Source organism: Geotrypetes seraphini, chromosome 6 (assembly GCF_902459505.1).
Source record: "Geotrypetes seraphini chromosome 6, aGeoSer1.1, whole genome shotgun sequence".
Taxonomy (NCBI): Eukaryota; Metazoa; Chordata; class Amphibia; order Gymnophiona; family Dermophiidae; genus Geotrypetes; species Geotrypetes seraphini.
The window spans coordinates 132424717-132445166 of NC_047089.1; the positions used below are offsets into that span (position 1 = coordinate 132424717).

At 42.3% G+C, this 20450-nt stretch overlaps 1 protein-coding gene across 10 annotated transcripts in view; it reads right to left on the reverse strand.

The window, feature by feature from the left end:
• The window catches only part of MBNL2 (muscleblind like splicing regulator 2), a 334741-nt gene that overhangs the window by 292019 nt on the left and 22272 nt on the right, over positions 1-20450 (reverse strand). For 7 of the 10 annotated variants that reach the window (XM_033948342.1, XM_033948341.1, XM_033948339.1 and 4 more), the window contains exon 1: positions 8906-9048. The exons of 2 other annotated variants lie outside the window; for them this stretch is intronic. The gene's annotated coding sequence lies outside the window, so the exon portion shown is untranslated. Of the gene's footprint in view, positions 1-8905; positions 9049-20450 lie in introns of those variants that run through there. One more of the 10 variants, XM_033948345.1, reaches the window with a different exon arrangement.

Sequence of the window (20450 nt, forward strand, 5' to 3'; positions counted from 1 at the left end):
CCTTGAAAAAGCTTCGGTGAAACATAGTTCTATGTCGGAATAAGACTCCCATAGCCATGTCAATGTTAAGATGAGTATAAATTAAAATACTAAATATTTGAAGATAAATACAAATAAAAATATAAGACCGATAATGAGTATGGTGCTATCAGTCTGTATGTGAAAGTTAATACAAGCAGCAGCAACACCACCGAGGTCTGTGAATGATTCACTTAAGGTATAATGATATAGAAGATGTTGTGGAATAGACCTTAAGTAAATACCATGAGAATTTCAGTGCTTCGAATGTGTGTATTACTGATGAAGCAGCAGAGGAAAGCCCTGGCGGGCAGGCTGCGAGCAGCCTGTTCACCGCTGCTGCTGCTTTAGGAGGCCCTAAAGTTGAGGTCTCAGGAGGAGGGGGAGGGCAATTGGGGAGTGCTGCACAAGGGGATGTGAGGGAGAGACGGAAACCTACTGCACCAGGGGATGGGAGGGAGGAATGAAATTCCCTCTTCCCGCACAGAATCTCACTGTACCGGCTGTGTCAGCATTGAATCTTGCGGTATTGGCAGCAATTCCCACACACTGCCTGCCGCTGACATGGAAGTCTCCGTGGCAGATGGGAGACTTCTGGGTTAGTGGCAAGCAGCATTTGAGAGTCACTGCCAATACCGCAACCAGAAGTAGCAAACCTTGGAGTTCAGGGAACGAGAAGGGGTGAAAGGAACTTCAAGAAGGAAAGCTGGAGGCATAGGGGGAGGTAAGAGGAAGGAAAGTTGGTGGCACAGGGGGAGGAGAGGGAGATATGCATGGTGAGGTGAAGGGTAGGAAGGGAGAGATGGTGCATGGAGGGGGATAGAAAGATTGACATAGGGTACAAAGAAGGGAGAGAGGGGTGTTGGACATGGGTGTAGATGAGAGGGAGAGATACACAGGAGGTGGAAGAGGAGAAGGAAGGAGATGTTAGATCCATGAGCAGAATGGAGTGATGGAGAGATGCCTATAAATGGGAGCGAGGAAAGAGATAGGGAGATGCTGGGCTATAAGGGTGGAGGAAGGAAGATGCTGAGAATGGTAGAACCCTGAGGGGGAGGAGAGCGTGGCAAGGAAACAGATAAGAGGATAGATAAAACAGAGGGCAGAAATATGGTAATGGAGGTACATTGAAGTTGAAAGGGAATGAAGGGCTAAGGAAGGAATGCAATGGGGAACGGAAGAGAAGATGGAAATTTGATAGGTAGCTGAAAAGTGTGAAAAAGGAGAAGGGTAAGAAAGAGACAGAAAAGAGCTAAAAAGGAACGATCAATATGGCTGAGGCATGTGTAGTGAGGGAATAGACAAGAGAGAGTAGAAAAGATAAACGGATAGCAACCACTTGAAGGAGAATTAGCAGACAACAAAAAGCAGAAAAAACAAACCTGGAACTAACATGATGGACAAATAAAACATCCAGACAACAAAGGTAGAAAAATATTTATCTGTTTATGGAATATGAATAATAATTAGCCAAAATATTGTTTACATTTAGACAAATAAACTTTCAGAATTTTGAATTTTTTTTGTCAGAATTCTGCCAGGAGTAAACAAAGAGGTAGAAAAGAGTGAGAGGGAAAAATCTTGCATATGGTGGAAGGAAAAGAGACATGAATGGATGAGAGAGAGAGAAATGTTGGACATAGGGTGGACGGTAAGAAAGTTTAAAGATGAAATTGGGCGAAAATGCCCTTGTTCCTGACCACTCAGCTGATGAGCGTGCAGCTTGTAAGTGAAAACCTATAAATGTATGCCCACCAAGCAATTATAAAAGAAGCCACTCCTGTGAATAAACTTTCATTTTATGTGTACAAATAATGTTCCCTCTAGCTGTGTGAGAGTCATCCAACCACCTTCCTGATAGTTGGGGGTGGTGTTCCAATATTGTGTTTTCAAATACCACAGCCAGCCAGGTTCCCTGGAGTACTGCAGAGCTTGCCTGTCCCTCACTATTGAAAATTTGATACTGAAACAGCACCTCTCAGATGGCAAGAGCTTAAGTAGAGGACTCTTGCCCAGCTTAGAGGGCTCACTATGTATAAATACTGTAATTCTGAAAATTACTCCCACAACAAACACTTAGGCAGAAAATATGTGAACAGGAAAACTGCATGTGAGTTCATTCAAACACTCAATTTTATAAAATCCCTTTACAGCAGGTTAAGTACTGGGTTGTACCCACAAAAATATTTTTAATTTTTTACATAAAATAATTTTAGCTTGCATGACACCTGTCCTTTCTGTTTTCGGGCTGGGAATATGGTACATATGGTAGCATCTAGAGCAGGGGTGCCCACATTTTTTGGGCATGCGAGCTACTTTTAAAATGACCAAGTCAAAATGATCTATCAACAATAAATTTTTTTTAAAAACACAAAGCACACTGTACGCAGAAAAAATGTTAATTATCATTTATATTCCGGGTTTTTTTCAAAGACGTCAAGGCAGATGACTCTATGCAATGTCACCTCAGTAACAACCATACAAAAATAGACAAATATACCCCCTCCCATTTTACTAAACCACAATAGCAGTTTTTAGTGCAGGGAGCTGTGCTGAATGCCCCGCCCTGCTCTCGATGCTCACAGGCTCCTTGCGCTAAAAACCGGTTTTGCGGTTTAGTAAAAGGGAGCCATAGTGCAAAATATAGACAGCAGATATAAATTCTCAAAACGGACACATTTTGATCACTAAATTGAAAATAAAATCATTTTTCCTACCTTTGTTGTCTGGTGATTTCATGAGTCTCTGGTTGCACTTTCTTCTTTTGACTGTGCATCCAATATTTCTTCTCTTCTTTCAACCTCCTGTATGCTTCCTCTCCTCCAGACCTCATTCTCTTCCCAAACTTTTTTCTTTCTGTCTCTCTGCCTCCCTTTCTTTCTGACTCCCTTCTTTGTCTCCTTGCGCCCCCCTCTTTCTATCTCCCTGTCTGCCCCCTTTCTTTCTTTCTCCCTGCCCTTCCCAAGCCACTAGGTTTGCCGCTGCCATCAGGGATCAGGCCCTCAAGCCACTAGGTTTGCCGCCGCCACCATCATCGGGGGACAGGCCCCCAAGCCACCACCACCACCCTAAGCTCTCCCTGTAGAAGCGGCGCTCTGACCAGCATTCCGCTCCCCGACGTTAATTCTGACGTTGGAGAGGAGTTCTGGGCCAGCCAGGCAGCGATTGGCTGGCCCAGAACTTCCTCTCCGATGTCAGAATTGATGTCAGGGAGCGGATTGCTGGTCGGTCCGACGCTTCTGGAGGGAGGGTGGTGGGGGACATTGGGGAGAGGAAGGCTGATCGCCCGGTAGATCAGGACGGCAACACGAGTCTATCACGGACCCCGGGATGGGTTCCGTGATAGACTCGCATTGCCTTTCTGATCTACCGATCGATCGCAGTCAACATATTGGGCACTCCTGATCTAGAGTTTCAAGTTTTGTTTCAAGGTGCTTAAGGCAAAGCATATTTATCACATGCACATCAATATGTCTTGTTTCAAAACTACAAACCTTTCCCAAGAAACTGGCTGAATGGTGGCAATACAATATATTTTTCCTTTGAGTAATATTTGGAAAATAAATCTTAACTGACATAAAATAGTTCACAAGCAAGCAAGGGCCATCTCTTAACAATACAATACAATATAGTGTCTTATATATTGCAATTCTCTACAAGGAATCTATGTGGTTTACAATAAGAATTGAATCAAGTTCTTGTTGAGGTGATGGGAAGGACAGTTTGAAGCACTGCCACACTTGTACACTGAAAAAAGTGTGCTGGACTTTAACCTCAGAGGTTAGTCCATCTGAGTTTTCTCTGTAGATCGCTTTATGAACCCTGCAGGCTATCTTGAATTTGATTCATTTTTTAATCTGTAGCCACTCCCTCCTGCTGGTATGCCCACCTCGTCAAAATGGCGGGCCTTCCCCCTTCTGGTGCACCCTGGATGCACTGGGAGGGGTCTAAAGTTCTGATTGGCTGAGGCACCTAAGGCCCTCCCATTCCACTGTGCAAAGTTGGTAAGACGCTTATCCTAAATGACTCATGGCTATTATTGCTACAAAATCCGCTTCCACTATGCTTCAAGTCAAGCGGTTACGAAGAAATTTCTTATTCTTCATTACATTTTGAATATTTCTATAAATCAGTCACAGCAGAATGTGAAAACATTCAAGAAGGCTTACACAAGGCACATTACAATACGAGTGTTAACATCTACTTTGAAGCTATCCAAGCAGAATAAAATGTCTCACACTACATGCTAACCTCTGAACTTGGGGGCAATAATTAAATGTCTGTATGCAGAACATGTTTACCTGCTTAAAAACACATTTAATAATTGTTGATCCACTGTAAAACAGCATGCATATTTTAGCCAGATGAAAAATAAGGGTTGCAGTTAGATCACTGGTGTGAAAATATACACGGAGGGACAATTCTATAACTGGCCACCAAAGTCTAGTACTTAGATGCAGAGTGCTGAGATCTCATTCTACTGTATAATGGCCTAGTGGTTTAAGCTGTTGTCTTAGCACCCTGAGGTTGTGAGTTCAATCCTAACCTGCTCCTTGTGATTCTGGGCAAGTCACTTAATCTGCCATTGTCCCGGGTACAACAGTTACTGTAGATTGTGAGTCTGCTGGGACAGATAGGGAAAATACAGGGTGGGCCATGGAAAAGTAGCCCACCTGTAATATCGGCGCCACGCTCTTGGGAAGAGGCCTTAGCCCCTTGCTCTCTGCTCTCAGTAGTGGATTGTAATTAGCTCCCGAAAATCAACTTGAAAACTCTCTCAGCAAGTTGGTGTATCACAAATGACGTGTTGGCAAGTGCTGAAATCTCTGAACCTCAAACCATACTGAATAACACTTGTGCAGGAACTGAAAGAGGCCGACAGTTAAATGCGCAAATTACTGTATCTGGTTGCTGACTATGGTTGCTGACAGACATTTGGACCCATTGCTGTACCTCATGATGGATGAAGCTTGGTTTCATTTATCAGGTCACATAAATTCCCAGAATATGAGGTACTGGTCCGCTGAAAATCCCCACTTAACTCATGAAACACCATTTCATGACCAGAAAATTTGCGCTTGGTGCACAGTGTCAGGAGCATGAACAGTGAGCCTAATTTTCTTCGAATCAACTGTGAATACCATGGTTTGCTTGGACATCTTTGAACAATTTTATGACCAACTAACACCAGAAGAAAAAAATGTACTGCTTTTTCCAACAAGATGAGGCAACATGCCACACCTCACATGACTCACTGGCACAGGTTCATGAACTGTTTACAGAGGAGCGAACTGTGAGCAAAGGGTCCCCTGTAATCACTCCATTGATACTGCAACATGCGCAATCCCCTATATACCCCCAAAACCTTTTGTTCTGGCACATAAGTAAGGGCTATTGCGGTGGTAGATAAGTGGGTCTAGGGGATTCTGGAGGTGGTTTGGGGGCCTCACCATGACCTATAAGGGAGCTGTAGTGAGATGAAGACATGGCACCCTTTTTGTGTCATTCACAACAGTGCCCTGTAATGTACCCCACTATTTAGGTGCCATGTCTGGGTGTTCAGTCCATCACTTTGCAGACCCCTCCCACGTCCAACAGGACTTGTTCTAGGCATTTTTGACTTGGACGAAAAGTTGGATGAAAATGTGGTATAAAGATGGACAATTTAGGACTTGGACGATCAGATTGACAGGATATATACTTAGACGATTTTGTAAACGAAAAAAATTTGGACGTATTTTTCGAAAATGTGTCCTAAGCTGTTTTTTACTTTGGACGACTTGTGACTTAGACGAAAACGGACTTAGACGTTCCTTTCGATTATGTCCCTCCACGTATGTAAATTATGTAAACCACTTAGTTTTAAACAGTATATAAATTTTTAAAATAAATAAATATTTAAAGTATTACAGTATTTCTTTGATTTTTTTTTTCCTGGTTGCTTGAGAGTTCTGGTTGCTTGAGTTCCAGTTAACAGAGAGTCTATTGTACTTCCTTACATTCCCTTGTGTGAACTGTGTACATACAAGAGACTGAGCGCTCAGCTAACACATATGCAAATATGCATTCATCTATGTAAGTGTTAGCAATGTATAATTGTAAGAGTTTGCTTAAATATAGGGGCCCTGTTATAGAATGGAGGGAGATGATATTTTGAAATGGCATCTTACACTTTCTGCCTGCTTCCATAAAGGTGTAGGGAACCCACATTCTGTACATCAACCATGCTTTTAAAATGAATTTTCAATCATAGCAGATCTCTCTGAAATTTCAAAAATTCCCTCTTAATTTTTAACCAACCTGGCCTCGTACTGTACCCGAGAAAGAAAACTCATAGTTTAAATGAAGTGATGTCAGAAATTTTAACTTGGTGTCTTGTTTCCTTTAATGTAAGGAAGAATCTGCAAGGATACAAATACAGTTTGTCTTGACATGTTAATACAATAATTAAGTTATGAATCCAAAGATATGAATCACCAAAAATCATTCATCAAAAAAATGTCAGTGAAAGCACACAATGTGCAAAAATAACTTAATTAAATGACTAACCAGGTAAATAGAGAAAATACCTTTATCCCCAGGGATATAAAATAAGCCAGGGGTGCCCAAAAGGTTGATCGTGATCGACCAGTAGATGCAAAGGTGAGTCGATCGTGGAGCCCATCTGTTCTCCCTGCTTCCCCGACGCCAGGCCAGGTACGTACAAGTGCCGGGCCCACAGCCTTCCCCCCTTCCCCCCGACACCAATTCGGATGGTGGAGAGGAAGTTCCAGGCCAGCCCAGAACTTCCTCTCTAACTTCAGAATTGACGTCGGGGGGGCGGGGGCGGGAGGGGAGCTGTGGATTTGGCGCTTGTACGTGCCTGACCTTGTGTTGGGGAAGCAGGGAGAAATTGGCAGTAGCTGGGGGGGAGAGAAAGAAAGACAGAAAGAAAAAAAGGGGAGCAGGAAGAGAGAAAGAAAGAAAGGGAGGCAAGGAGAAAGAAAGAAAGAGAGGGACAGGGGAATTTTGGGTTGGATAGTATTGCCTTATATTGAAGAGTATCAGTATGACTGTTTATGTTTTGGGATGGTGTATTTGCCATTGTGAAAATTCAATAAAACTTGTTAAAATAAAAAAGCAAGCAAACAGGAAAGAGGAGGGGGCAGGGAAAGAAAAAGAAAGAAATGTGGGGCAGGGAGAGAGAAAGAAAGGAAGGAAGGAAGGAAGGAAGGGGCAAGGAGAGAGGAAGAAAAAGTTGGACTCATGGAGGGACATGGGGAATGGAATGAGGTTTTGAGGAGAGGAAGCATGCAGGAAGCAGAAAGAAAGAAATATTGGATTTACAGTCAGAAGAAGGAAGTGCAACCAGAAACTCATGAAATCACCAGACAGCAAAGATAGGAAAAATGATTTTATTTTCAATTTAGTGATCAAAATGTATCTGAATTTATATCTGCTGTCTATATTTTGGACTATGGCCCCCTTTTACTAAACTGTGATAGCAGTTTTTAGCGCAGGGAGCCTACGAGCGTCGGGAGCAGCGCGGGGCATTAAGCACAGCTCCCTGTGCTAAAAACCACTATCGCAGTTTAGTAAAAGGGAAGAAGGTATATTTGTCTATTTTGTATAGTTGTTACTGAGGTGACATTGCATATTTTAAAGTCATCTGCCTTGACCTCCTTGAAAAAAACCCCCGAATATAAATGATAATTAACATTTTCTCTGCGTACAGTGTGTTTTGTGGTTTTTTAAAAATTTTATTGTTGGTAGATCATTTTGACTTGGTCATTTTAAAAGTAGCTCACAAGCCAAGAAAGTGTGGGCACCCCTGGAATAAACTAATATCCCAAGGATACTTACCCCCCTCTTCTACAAAGCCGCACTAGCGGCTGCCGTGCGGTTACGGCCCCAAAGCCCATAGAGATTTAAAGGGCTTCGGGGCTGTTGTTGCGCGGCTTTGTAGAAGAGGGGGTTAGTTATATCTCATTTTAATGACTAATCAATTCTAAATTTTAATCAGCAATAATTTATAAATCATTCTTTGCGCAACTTTAAACATAGCAATACATTTTTTGTCTGGCCTTAATTATAATTGTGCAATCACAAATATTCCCTAACAATAATGTATGGCATTCTTGATTTTGAACAGGAAAGGAAGTGGCAGACTTCTGTACGCCCTTTCCTTCTTCTTACATGCCAAGTATACTTAACATAAATCTTCTCCATCGCTTCCTGATGCTAGTTCTCAGTGAGAAAGTTGATACTGTTTTGCACAGTGAAAGCTCTGCTTTAAAAGCCAGTCTGCTCTCATTAAGTTATTCGGCTGGCTGTGTGTTCTCATTAAAAATGTATAAAGATCAGATAATTGCAGTAAACATTATTGATACAGCTATTTTGCAATGCATCTACTTTTAAAAGTTTAAACTAAAACACGGCCATAATAGAAAACATTTTTGTATTCAAAGATCACTCAGATGTCAGAGGTATCTTTCGCAGACTATAGTGAAATAAAACCTACACTGCAAACCTAACATTAGCTTCACACTTTTCCAAGAGATTTACTGCAATATAATACTTTACATATTTCTTTAAGGGTTTTTATGTACAAGAAATCTCTTCAATCTAACTAAACTGAGCATGTTTTTATAAACTCTCACTAAACTTGCATAAGCTTGAATCCTAAGGATACATCACACACATTATGATTTTCTGTGCCTGAAAGGAACGTTTTTGTTGTCATCTATAATCAAAAAGAACAGCACTGCAAAGAACTCAGCCAGTACTACACACAAAAACCTGGTTTCCCGGCTCCCCCCCCCCCCCCCCCCCCCCCAGCAACACACATGGTATGCAGCACACTGCAGCAAACTCACACATATTTTGCAAAAGACAAATGGCCCCTTACCTTGCTTAGGTCCCTCTGTTCCTCACCAGCACTTTATGCCTTGGAACACACAACATAATGATCACATCCTGCCCATCACATCATTGTGAAGTATATTTCAAGTGACCGACTGCCATTCCCTGCATTTCTAGCCTCACTGATAGCCTCTTGCCTTATCTGGGGATTTTCCCTTGGATGATGAAGCAAAGAGACTGTCCCTACTCTGTTTCTGAAGGACTGCAGCCCTTCCTTCCAACAAATCCCTCCCAGCATAAACCAACCAATCAAACAGACCTTCGTAAGCCCTGCTCCTCTTAAACTGGCTGCGATGTCATGACTGACACAGAAGCTCCAATATCAGAAAACAGCACATCCATACTGATGTAAATGGAATTTCCCTTGCAGTACTCAGCTGTGATACAGGAGATAATGACAGGTACAGATATAGGCATATAAAGTGATCACAATGATATTGATTATAAGGATCTGCTTACTCCAAAATTCCATTTAGAAGTCATTAGAAAACTAAACTGATATACGGTATGTTTACTCTTACATGCATAGCAGAATTATCAGTATTGGCTCACCTTGTTCTATTCATTTCTACAGCAATCTTAGCCTCTGGATAGGAGCAATTCAAACCAGTGGCTACAGTATTACATTTCTTGCCCCTCATCTTCTTACAGCAGTCCTTCCTATTATGAGCATTTTCTTTTTTTTTTTTTTGAATATATTTTACTTCACAATCCAAAGCATATAAAATGCAATTCTATAAGGCATTCTTAAAATAAAGTGCCAAGCCGCTTGCCAAATTATAGAATAGCTGCATTTACAAGTAAATTGGCAGTTATGCGTTTAAGCACCATGGCATGCAGGGCAAGTGGGCCCTGCCCATGGGTAGGGCATAGGTGTGTCATGGGCACTTCCCCTAGCAACATGTACAAGCGAGAAAATACTATGCATTGCGCACACTGCAAAACGTGCATAGATTTGCCAACTTAGGCCAGCTATTGGCCTTGCATATGTGGCTGCACCTAAATTCTGCAACACCCAATTAAATTAGTGGTAATATTCTATAATGGATTAAGTGCGCCCTAATGCTGTTATAGAATTGGAGCTAAGCACATGCTTTTGAAGTACCTTTACTTAGGCACCACTTTACAGAACTGCCACGATAGCTTCTAATATTCCTTGCTGTTGAGCAGTGTCTCTCAAACTGTTTTTTTTTTTTAGCTCTGGCACATTAAACAGAGCAAATGTTTTCATGGCACATTATAATTAAAATTATAAAATTGCAAAACCAACAACAAAAAAAAAAATTAAATTTGAGAGTTAGTTATTTAAAGTTCTTTAAGCTATGTATGGGTAATTGTAACAATGGTGAAACTAAAGTAGATAGAATAGAACTACTAATCAATGCAATGGATGTGCTTGTTTTTAAGTGCAAACTAGAGAGTTGCACGGGGACAGAAATCAAACACATCCCCGCCCATCCCCGGTAGAATCAAACTCGTCCCCGCTAGGAGTCAAACCCGTTCCCGCTGGAATCAAATCCGTCCCCGCTTGTCCCTATAAACTTCAGAAGTAGTTACTTGTATTTCATTTAATTATGCTACTGAATTAAAGGCTCTGGTAGAAACCCATTTACAAATAAGCAAAGACACTTTATTAATTTGGAAATATTAATTGGGAAGAATACATACTTTTAAATGGGTTTCTACCAGAGCCTCTAATGTAAATATAAAATATAAATACTCAGCTGATGAGGACCCCCAAGCTGTCAGCTGAGGACTTCCTCTGCAGTTGGCCGGGGGTCCCTTTTGTAAAGCTTGGCAGGCAGCAGTAGCGTCCCTGAGTCACAGATGCTGGCACCTCAGTGGCTCATAGATGCTGCCAGCGACTGCTGCGCTTGGTGGAGGGGAGTTCTGGCTGTCTCTAGAGGAGGTCTTTTGCTGGCGGTGCTTGGGGATCCCCACCAGCCACAAGGGTCAGCAAGTACTTCAACACTGTAGAAATAAAACCAGAAATGCATTTCCTTTTCTTTTGAACACAATACAAAGCCATCTGCTATATACATTTCCCAAAGTTAACATATTTTAGTCAATAAATTCTATTTTTTACCTTTGCTGTCTGGAGATTTATTTTTCCATCAAGTTGTTCCCAGTTTCTTTTTTCTGCTTTCCCGTCTTCTGTAAATTCTTTTGTTGCTGTCCATTGGTTCCTCCTACTGTGGTCCAGCATTTATCCCTCTCTCATCCCCTGGCCCAAGTGCATCTTTTGTCCCTGCCCACCAACCCCATACCCACATTTCTCCTTCTATCATCCCTCTCCAGCACCATGCCACATCTCTCCCTCCATTCCCTTCACCACTATGTCCAACATTCCTCCCTATTTCATCCCTTTCAATCTGTCCCACTGTTCCCTTTCCACCACAACATTTCTCTCATCTTTCTCTTCCCTATCATCTGTACCTCGCTCACTCCCTATTACCAAAAATTCTCCTCTTTCTTCCATTCCCCGTGTACACCATCTCTCTTTCCCTCTCACTGACACACCTACGCCCAATTCTCCCTTTCTATTCCCTCCCCCACCTTAGCATCTCTTTCCCACCCTTCCTCCATCCTCTCTCCCAAGTTCATGCCTTCTGTGTCCAAAAACGCACTCCATCTCCCCTTCTGTGTCCCACGTTTGCCTCCTATGTCCCAATGCGCTTCCTCCTAGTTGCAATGCATGCTGTGTGTGCCCGCTCGCCCCCTAGTCTCTCCCTCCTTTTCTGCCCCTCCCACAAAACTGTACCTCTCCCGACATCAGAGCAGCATTTCTTCGCAGGGCAGCGGGCCCTGCACATTGCAAGTGGCTGACGCGAAGCCTTCCCTCCAACATCAGCTCTGATGTCTGGGGAAGACTTCCAGATTGGCTACATATGGTAGGCTGGCAGCACTGTGCGCTGCATAGCAGAGACAGATGGAGGGCAGGAAAAAAAAATGAGCCCCTTGGCTCGAGCTTCCTCCAACCCTGCGGGATCCCCCAGACCACAAGGGGGTCCCCATGGGATCCCTGTGACCCAAGCGGGCATCCCCACGAGATCCCCACGACCTGAGGGGGCGTCCCCATGGGATTCCCACAGGTCTTGTGGGATTCTCGTCATCCCCGTTCCAATGCAGCTCTCTAGTGCAAATTAACTTAAAATGCAGCTCGATAGTCAACAAACAAACACGCGTTTCATCATCCACCATCTGCAGTTGTTCTCCTTTCTTTTTGTTTTAATTTCAGTCAGAGCTGAAAACCCAAGTTTGCAAAGATAAGAAGATTAAAATGTTAACAAAACCTTTGTTAGTCAAGTTAGGATAACTACTGCATAAAAAATAAAATAAAACTAAAATTACTTGGGGCTCCTTTTATTAAGGTGCGCTAGCGTTTTTAGCGCACGCAGGATATTACCATGCGCTACGTGGCTAGAACTAATGCCAGCTCAATGCGTGCGGAAATTCAGCGTGCGCTATTCTGTGCGTTAATGCCCTAACGCACCAAAGTAAAAGGAGCCCCCTGCTGTTAGTTTTCAAAGACCAATCACATCAAAGAATGATGCTTGTCTGAAACATAGAAAAATGACGGCAGATAAGGGCCACAGCCCATCAAGTCTGCCCACTCCTGGAGATCACGCTCCTAATGACCAATCCTTAACTCCACCCTCTTAGGGATCCCACATGGGCATCCCATTTACCCTTAAAATCTGGCACGCTGTTGGCCTCGATTACCTGTATCGGAAGCTTGTTCCAATGATCAACCACTCTTTCGGTGAAGAAATACTTTCTGGTGTCACCATGAAATTTCCCACCCCTGAGTTTAAGCGGATGCCCTCTTGTGGCTAAAGGTCCTTGGAGAAGGAAAATATCTTCTTCCACCTCGATATGTCTGGTGTCTCAATCATGTCTCCCCTCTCCCTACACTCCTCGAGAGAGTAGAGCTGCAATTTGTTCAGCCTCTCTTCGTATGATAGATCCTTGAGCCCCGAGACCATCCTGGTGGCCATCCACTGAACCGACTCTACTCTTAGCACATCTTTACAGTAATGTGGCCTCCAGAATTGCACACAGTATTCCAGATGTGGTCTCACCATGGTTCTGTATAACGGCATGATGACCTCAGGCTTCCGGTTGACGAAACTTCTGCGGATACAACCTAACATTTGTCTTGTCTTAGATGAAGCCTTCTCCACTTGACTGGCAGCTTTCATATCTGCACTGATGATCACTCCCAAATCTCGTTCTGTTACAGTCCTAGCTAAGGTCACACCATTTAAGGTATAAGTTCTGCACAGATTTCTACTGCCGAGGTGCATGACCTTGCATTTCTTGGCGTTGAAGCTCAGCTGCCAGGTAGATGACCAACGTTCCAACAAAAACAGGTCATGCATCAATCTATCGTGTAAATCGGAGCCGTTCACTATGTTACATAGTTTGGCGTCGTCGGCAAATAGTGTTATTTTACCTTGAAGCCCCTGAGTCAGGTCCCTTATGAATAAGTTAAAAAGGAGCGGGCCCAAGACCGAGCCCTGCGGTACTCCACTTGTCACTTCTGACGTCTACCACTTCTGACCCTCTGAAGTCTACCACTTAGCCAATCCTTGACCGATGCAGTTAGCGTTTTTCCTAACCCCATCGATATCATCTTGCTCAACAGCCTACGGTGAGGGGCACTATCGAAAGCTTTACTGAAGTCTAGATACACTACGTCTAGGGATTCTCCCAAGTCCAGCTTTCTTGTTATCCAGTCAAAGAAGCTGATGAGATTGGATTGGCAGGACCTACCCTTGGTAAATCCATGTTGACTGGGACCCTGTAGATTCTTCTCATTTAGGATCGTGTCTATTTTACGTTTGATTAGTGTTTCCATGAGTTTACACACTATTGATGTTAGACTCACCGGTCTGTAATTTGAAGCCTCCGTTCTGCAACCTTTTTTGTGCAGTGGAACGACGTTAGTCGTTTTACAGTCTGGGTGATTGTATTCTTATGCACACAGACTCTTATAACACTGGCAAACTCTTGCATACACGATGTACAGGTCATCTATTCTAGTGTATACTTATGAAGGAAATTTTTAAAAATAAAGTAAAATTCTGGAATCTCTCATGGCACACCCGGAATCTCTTTGTACCGTGGCACACAGTTTGAGACACTGCTGTTGAGGGTCTCAAAATCTGGTCATTGAGGACTGCAAAGCAGTTGGGTTTTCTGGATATCGGCAATAAATATTCAAAAGAAACTTGCAAACAACGGAGACAGTGATCATGCAAATCTCTGTCGTACACATTCATTATACATATCATGTTCAAGTTCAAGTTTATTATGCTTGATAGACCGCATTTCATAAGACATCAATACGGTTTACATTATAATATTTTTAAAATAGCATTAGTAAAGCATGGAGAAGAATAAAGAGAGAAAAAGGAACTACAATCTTTGATAGGATAGAGGGAGAAAAAGTGAGCTAGAACATTGTGCAGATATTTATTTACTTGGTTTGTTTTATATCTCGTCCTCCCCAATGAGCTCAGAATGGATTACATGGTTAACATATATAGAGGGGCATAATCAAAAGATACGTCGAAGTCCGATTTGGACGTATGACGCTAGACGCCCAAAGTAGGCAGCGGGAAAATGGCCATTCTCAAAAAATATGTAAAAAAAATTGGGGGAAGGGGGAATCATCTATCTGGACGTCCAGGCTATTGTTCATCCAGACCGCCAGGTTGTCTATCTTTATACTACATTCTCGATCAAAATTTCATCCAAGTCCCAAACACGCAGAACAAGACCTTTTGGATATGAGAGGGGCCAGCATTGTGATGGACTGCCCATCCAGACATGGCAACACAGCAGTGGGGTACCTTACAGGGAACTGCTGTGAACTTCACAAAAAGTGTGCCACATAAACATCTCACCAGAACTCCCTTATAGGTTATGGTGAGCCCTCCAAAACGCACTATACCTATCTGTCTATAACCCCAATAGCCCTTATGGCTGCAGGTGGCACCTATCTGGCAATACAATAGGGTTTTGGGGGTTTTTGCGGGTGCACATATTCTACCCACATGTAGTGGTTAGAGTGGCTTATGGGCCTTGGTCCTACTCTCTATGGTTCACTAGCCCCTCCCCCCAGGCTATTTAAGAGACCTGTGTGCTATTCTACTAGGCTTTCCTATACTAGGTGCTGATGTTCTGGAGACAGCCATGTACGTTTTTATTCTGAACTTTGTGGGTGTGTGAGAGGGTCAGTGAACACTAGGGGAGTGTACGAGGGTCTTTACTTTGTCTCTGCAGTGGTTATCTGGTCACTTTGGATACCTGTTATTACATCGTCTAACTCACAACATACGAGTTCCATCCAGGAAGTCTAAGAAAACATTTGATTATCCTTGCAGGACGACTAAGTCTAGGTCGGCCCACATCCCGCCCTAACTACTTCTCCAAATATGCCCCTTTCAGCTCTGGGTGCACAGCAGCATTCAGAGACCTAAAAAGTCCCTGGATACGTCCAAAAAATAGGTTTATCGTCACTTGGATGACCTTCCCCCTAAAAAAATGTCAGATTTCAGGCATAATCTTGATATTTTTGAACAGTCAACCTCTTTCCCAGCTACTCTAAAAGTTTATAATTTCAGGATTTGCATCTCCCTTCTCAAGATCTGGATGCTTTTCTGGGTCCTACTCCTCCATCTTCACTAAACACAAAAAAAATTCCTAAGCCTTAAGCTTAGTTACATAAATTATCACAGCATACTTCTCTCTGAAGGAGCTTATTCTTATCAGCCATAATATAGCAATTGTTTTCTTCTTATGAATAAGTCCTTTGTAAAAAGATCAGACTAAAACTTAAAAATCTTTTAAATTCTGTAAGTATAAAAACTGAGATCTAACTTACATTGAATAATATATATTTTGGGTGCACGTTTGGGAAAAAGACTGAGTAAGGTGGTGATATTTTAAAGTTAATACCAGAACAAAAATAAGAACAGACATATAAATAGAAAATGCAGAGACAAAGCTCTCATTCATTTGAAAGACTGAGCCAGACCAATACTCTTGTTTACATGCAACTGTTTTCCATATTTGTAAATCTGAAGAAAACTGGTGGTGAATGGGGAAAGATATACAGCATGATTCCAGGGTAGGCTGATCCAAAAGTAACAGCGATTAACTCAGAGAATAATCTGTTCTTATAAAGAAAATTGTTCCCCCTTCTTTGCCTATACCAGTCTGTACCCTGTGGAAATTTTGTCCAAGTGGGTTAATCATAGCACACCAAACTCATTTACCAAAAGCTACATCTACTGATATCTGCATTTCTTAGATCTAATCTAATCTAATCTTCAATCTATATACCAGATCATTTCCTTAAGGAGCTTGATTCAGTTTACAATTCATTAAAAAATAGATAACATATTAATAGGCCATATAGAAAGGATACTATTAGTTAAGATTAAATAGATGTTAAAGGGTTAAAAGTAAAATATACTTAATTACTGTTTGTCAGCTAATAATCTTGGGTAACTATTGTGTAAACAACCAAGTTTTTTAATTTTTTCAAAATTGATGTAGCTGACCTAACAGTCTTAAAGAATCTAGGAGTCTATTCCAAATTTCCACCAATTTAAATGCCACAGATTTACTGAGCTTCCTGGCACATTTAAGTCCTTTAGAAGATGGAAATGATATTTTATAGATTATTGTAATCCTTGAGTGGCAGGATCTGATAGCATTCCAACAAAGAGGGATTGAAGGATCAAATATTCCATAAAGGAATTTTAAAACACACATGCACACTTGAACTGTATCCTATTGACAAACCAGAAGCCAATGAAGCTTTTCTCAACAATTGGGGATACATGACCATACTTTCTCTTTCCATAAATAAGTTTAGTCGCTGTATTCTGTATCAACTGGAGTTGATCTAAACTACCCTGTTTAATACCCAAAATAAACAGTTTACCTAGTCACAACTGAGCAAGCACAGTGGACTGTACCCAATAATGAGTAGTGTTTCTGATAGAATAGTAACCTAACTTTTCTCAGCATACACAAACTGAAAAAAACATTTCTTTGCCAAAGAGTTTATCTGGTCATTAAAAGTAAGAGAATAATCCAGAATAATACCCCAAGACTCTAAAGGTGAAATCAAGTTAGATTTAGAATACTGCTCAAATGGGGTTTGCTCTCTTATCTCATAAATACTTCTTTGACACTACTCGTAGTGTCAGGACCAACACCCGACTCCCTGATCAAAATGGATTTCTATACTCAGTTGTTCTTGGAGAAACTGGGCCTCTTCTCCCTTGAAAAGAGGAGACTCAGAGGGGACATGATTGAAACATTCAAAATACTGAAGGGAATAGACTTAGAAGATAAAAGGAAGGGGTAAAACGCGGACCTGACGGACCTCGTGGATCTAAACCCGCACGGCCTTAAAAATCTGAGGTCTGTGTGCGTGCCACTTGTAGTTTCTGTCTCTGACAGACCTAGATGAGATTTTAGTGCTGATGGATCCGTCTCAGCATAGGGAGGAAAAATGTATTAGGATCCGTCAGCACTAAAATCTCATCGAGGTACTGTCAGAGCCAGAGACTAGTGCTGGCAGCGGCAGAGCAGAAGCCAAGAGAGCGTAGGACATAGGTTTCGGACGTGCGTTATGGAAAAGAAGTCTCCAAACGTTGCTGGGTGCTGACGGGGTTCAGTCTGAGGATCGTAGGCATGAGGCAGAGCCTCGGCTGCTTTCCTTCCTCTGAATTACTCGATGTACCCCTATGCTCTGCCTTTCTTGGAGAGGGGTAAAACGCGGGCCTCAAGACCTCGATGAGATTTTAGCGCTGATGGATCCTAATACTTTTCCCTCCCTATGTTGAGATGGATCCGTCAGCGCTAAAATCTCATCGAGGTCTGTCAGAGACAGAAACTACAAGTGACCGGACCTCAGATTTTTAAGGCCTGGGGGGTTTAGATCCTGCGAGGTCCATCAAATCCATGAGGTCCACGTTTTACCCCTTCCCGAAAGATAAAGACAGATTGTTCACCCTCTCCCAAGGTAGGGAGAACGAGAGGGCACTCTCTAAAGTTGAAAGGGGATAGATTCAGTACAAACGTAAGGAAGTTCTTTTTTCACTCAGAGAATGGTAGAAAATTGGAACGCTCTTCTGGAGTCATGTTATAGGGGAAAACACCCTCCAGGGATTCAAGACAAAGTTGGACAAGTTCCTGCATAAACTGGAACGTACGCAGGTGAGGCTGGACTCATTTAGAGTACTGGTCTTTATCCTGGTGGCCCGCCGTGAGCGGACTGCTGGGCACGATGGACCACTGGTCTGACCCAGCAGCAGCAATTCTTATGTTCTTATGTACTAAGCTGAGGTAGAAAGGAGCCTTTAGCATGCCTTTACACGGTTCTTTCCATGGTCTAGGACCAATTTTATGGCAGCAGAAAAATGTCAGATTTTCCATTTGTTCAATTTAATGACTATGTGCTAAGGTTTACTATTAGCACACAGCCATTTTTAAAAAATGTAGTGCGTGAGCACTCACTAACAACTATTTTGTAGGCGGTAATCTTGAGCTAATGTAATGTAGCTGCACTAACTGATCCAGTGCATAAATACCCACCCCTGCCTCCTGACACGCCCCCCCTCCACAGAAAAAAATGATTTTAAAAAACCCCTTTAGTGTACGGTCTGCACACGCCAATCTCAAAACTTGCTGCAGAAATGTCTGAAAGTATCCCACAGTGTCATTGTAAGCTGTTGGTAAGTGAACGGTAGAGCTTACTGCAGCTTATGTAAAAGGACACCTCGGATAAATGATCTAGGTTTCCAAGACTACCTCACCTACATTCTAAGGAAGTGGTTGAGGCAGAGAGGGAAAGGTGCTGTGCACTCTTAATGCAAGTGTAAGGAGAGGCAGGAAGTTCTGCTTTGTAGGCGGGCGGCTCTCCTCTATTTCTATGGCTTTTTGCCATTAAATCTACAAGATTTATGTTATATGTGATAATCGTAGGGAAACCGCATAGTTGTATGCGGTATATAAATTTTTTCATAAATAAATAAGATTCTTGAAAAGACTCTCCTGGGACCCCTGAGGAAGACACTTTGGCCAAAACATGGACCGTGTTGTGTCTTCCTCATTAATCAAATACCTACCTAAAGAAGGATATAAAACTGCTAGAGAGGGTGCAGAGACGAGCAATGAAGCTAGAGAAAGGTATGGCGAACCTGGACTATGAGGAATGACTTAGGAGAATGGGGTTGTTCTCCCTTGAGAAGAGGAGACTGTGAGGGGATTTGATCGAGACTTTCAAAATACTGAAAGGATTTAACAAAATGGAGCAGGGAAAGCAGTTATTTACAATGTCCAATGTGACACTGACAAGAGGACATAGACTGAAGCTGAAGGGGGACAAGTCCATGATGAATATCAGGAAGTTCTGTTTCACGCAGCGAGTGGTGGACACCTGGAATACTCTCCCAGAGGAAGTAATTGCAGAATCCACCGTTCTAGGATTTAAGGGTAAACTAGATGCACATCTCCTTAAGAGTGGCATAGAGTGATACGGATAAGGGTAAATTAGATGTACATCTCCCTTGAGAAGCATACAGTGATATGGGGACTAAAACTATGCCAGGGTTACACTTGGCGGGCCTCCGCATGTGTGGATCACAGACTTGATGGACCCTCATCAGAGGCATTAACCTTGGAACACAAGGCGAGGAGACCAAAATAGTGAAATGTCATTCCAGGATCCTCAGCTACCAGGAGTTCAGGCAAATACAGACTATAATTAAGAAGAAACTAAGGATTTTTAACACTGATGTTGTCATCCATCTGGGAACAAATGACCTGGCCAACAACTCCACACTTGCAGCACAAAAAGCTTTTCGGGCGCTTGGTGAGGCGTGAAACCTTTTGTAAACACTTTAGCTTTTTCTGAAATATTGCTTGCATATGGAAAGGGTGAGCAAAGAATGAAAAACACAGAGGACTTTAATAGATGGCTCAAAGCCTGGTGTCATCAAGAAGGCTTCAGGTACATAGGAGGATGGGGAAATACATGGAAGGACAAGAAGCTATATTGCACTGATGGGCTACATATTACTACAGCAGGAAAAAGAAACTTTGCAGAGAAATTTAGACAATATTTTTCTAGGCATTTAAACTAGAAGGTGGGGGTTGTGTATGTATGAAGGACAATTATAGAGACCACCCCCGGCAAAAGAAAAGATGTGATAGTAGTAAAGACTGCAACATAAGCAATATCAGCAACTCATTTCTTAGTATTGCAACGGAAAGTGAAACGAAACAAAAATCCATACGAAAAAGGAGATTATCGCTGAAAAATAGCTGGAAAGCGATGACCACAAATGCTCGCAGTCTAAGTAACAAAGTTCATGATCTGCAAGCCCTGATGTTAGAGGCAGATCTAGATATTGTCGCTATCACAGAGACATACCGGGATATAATCTTTTTAGGAAGGACAGAGATGGTCAAAAAGGTGGAGGAGTAGCTCTCTATGTAAAGAT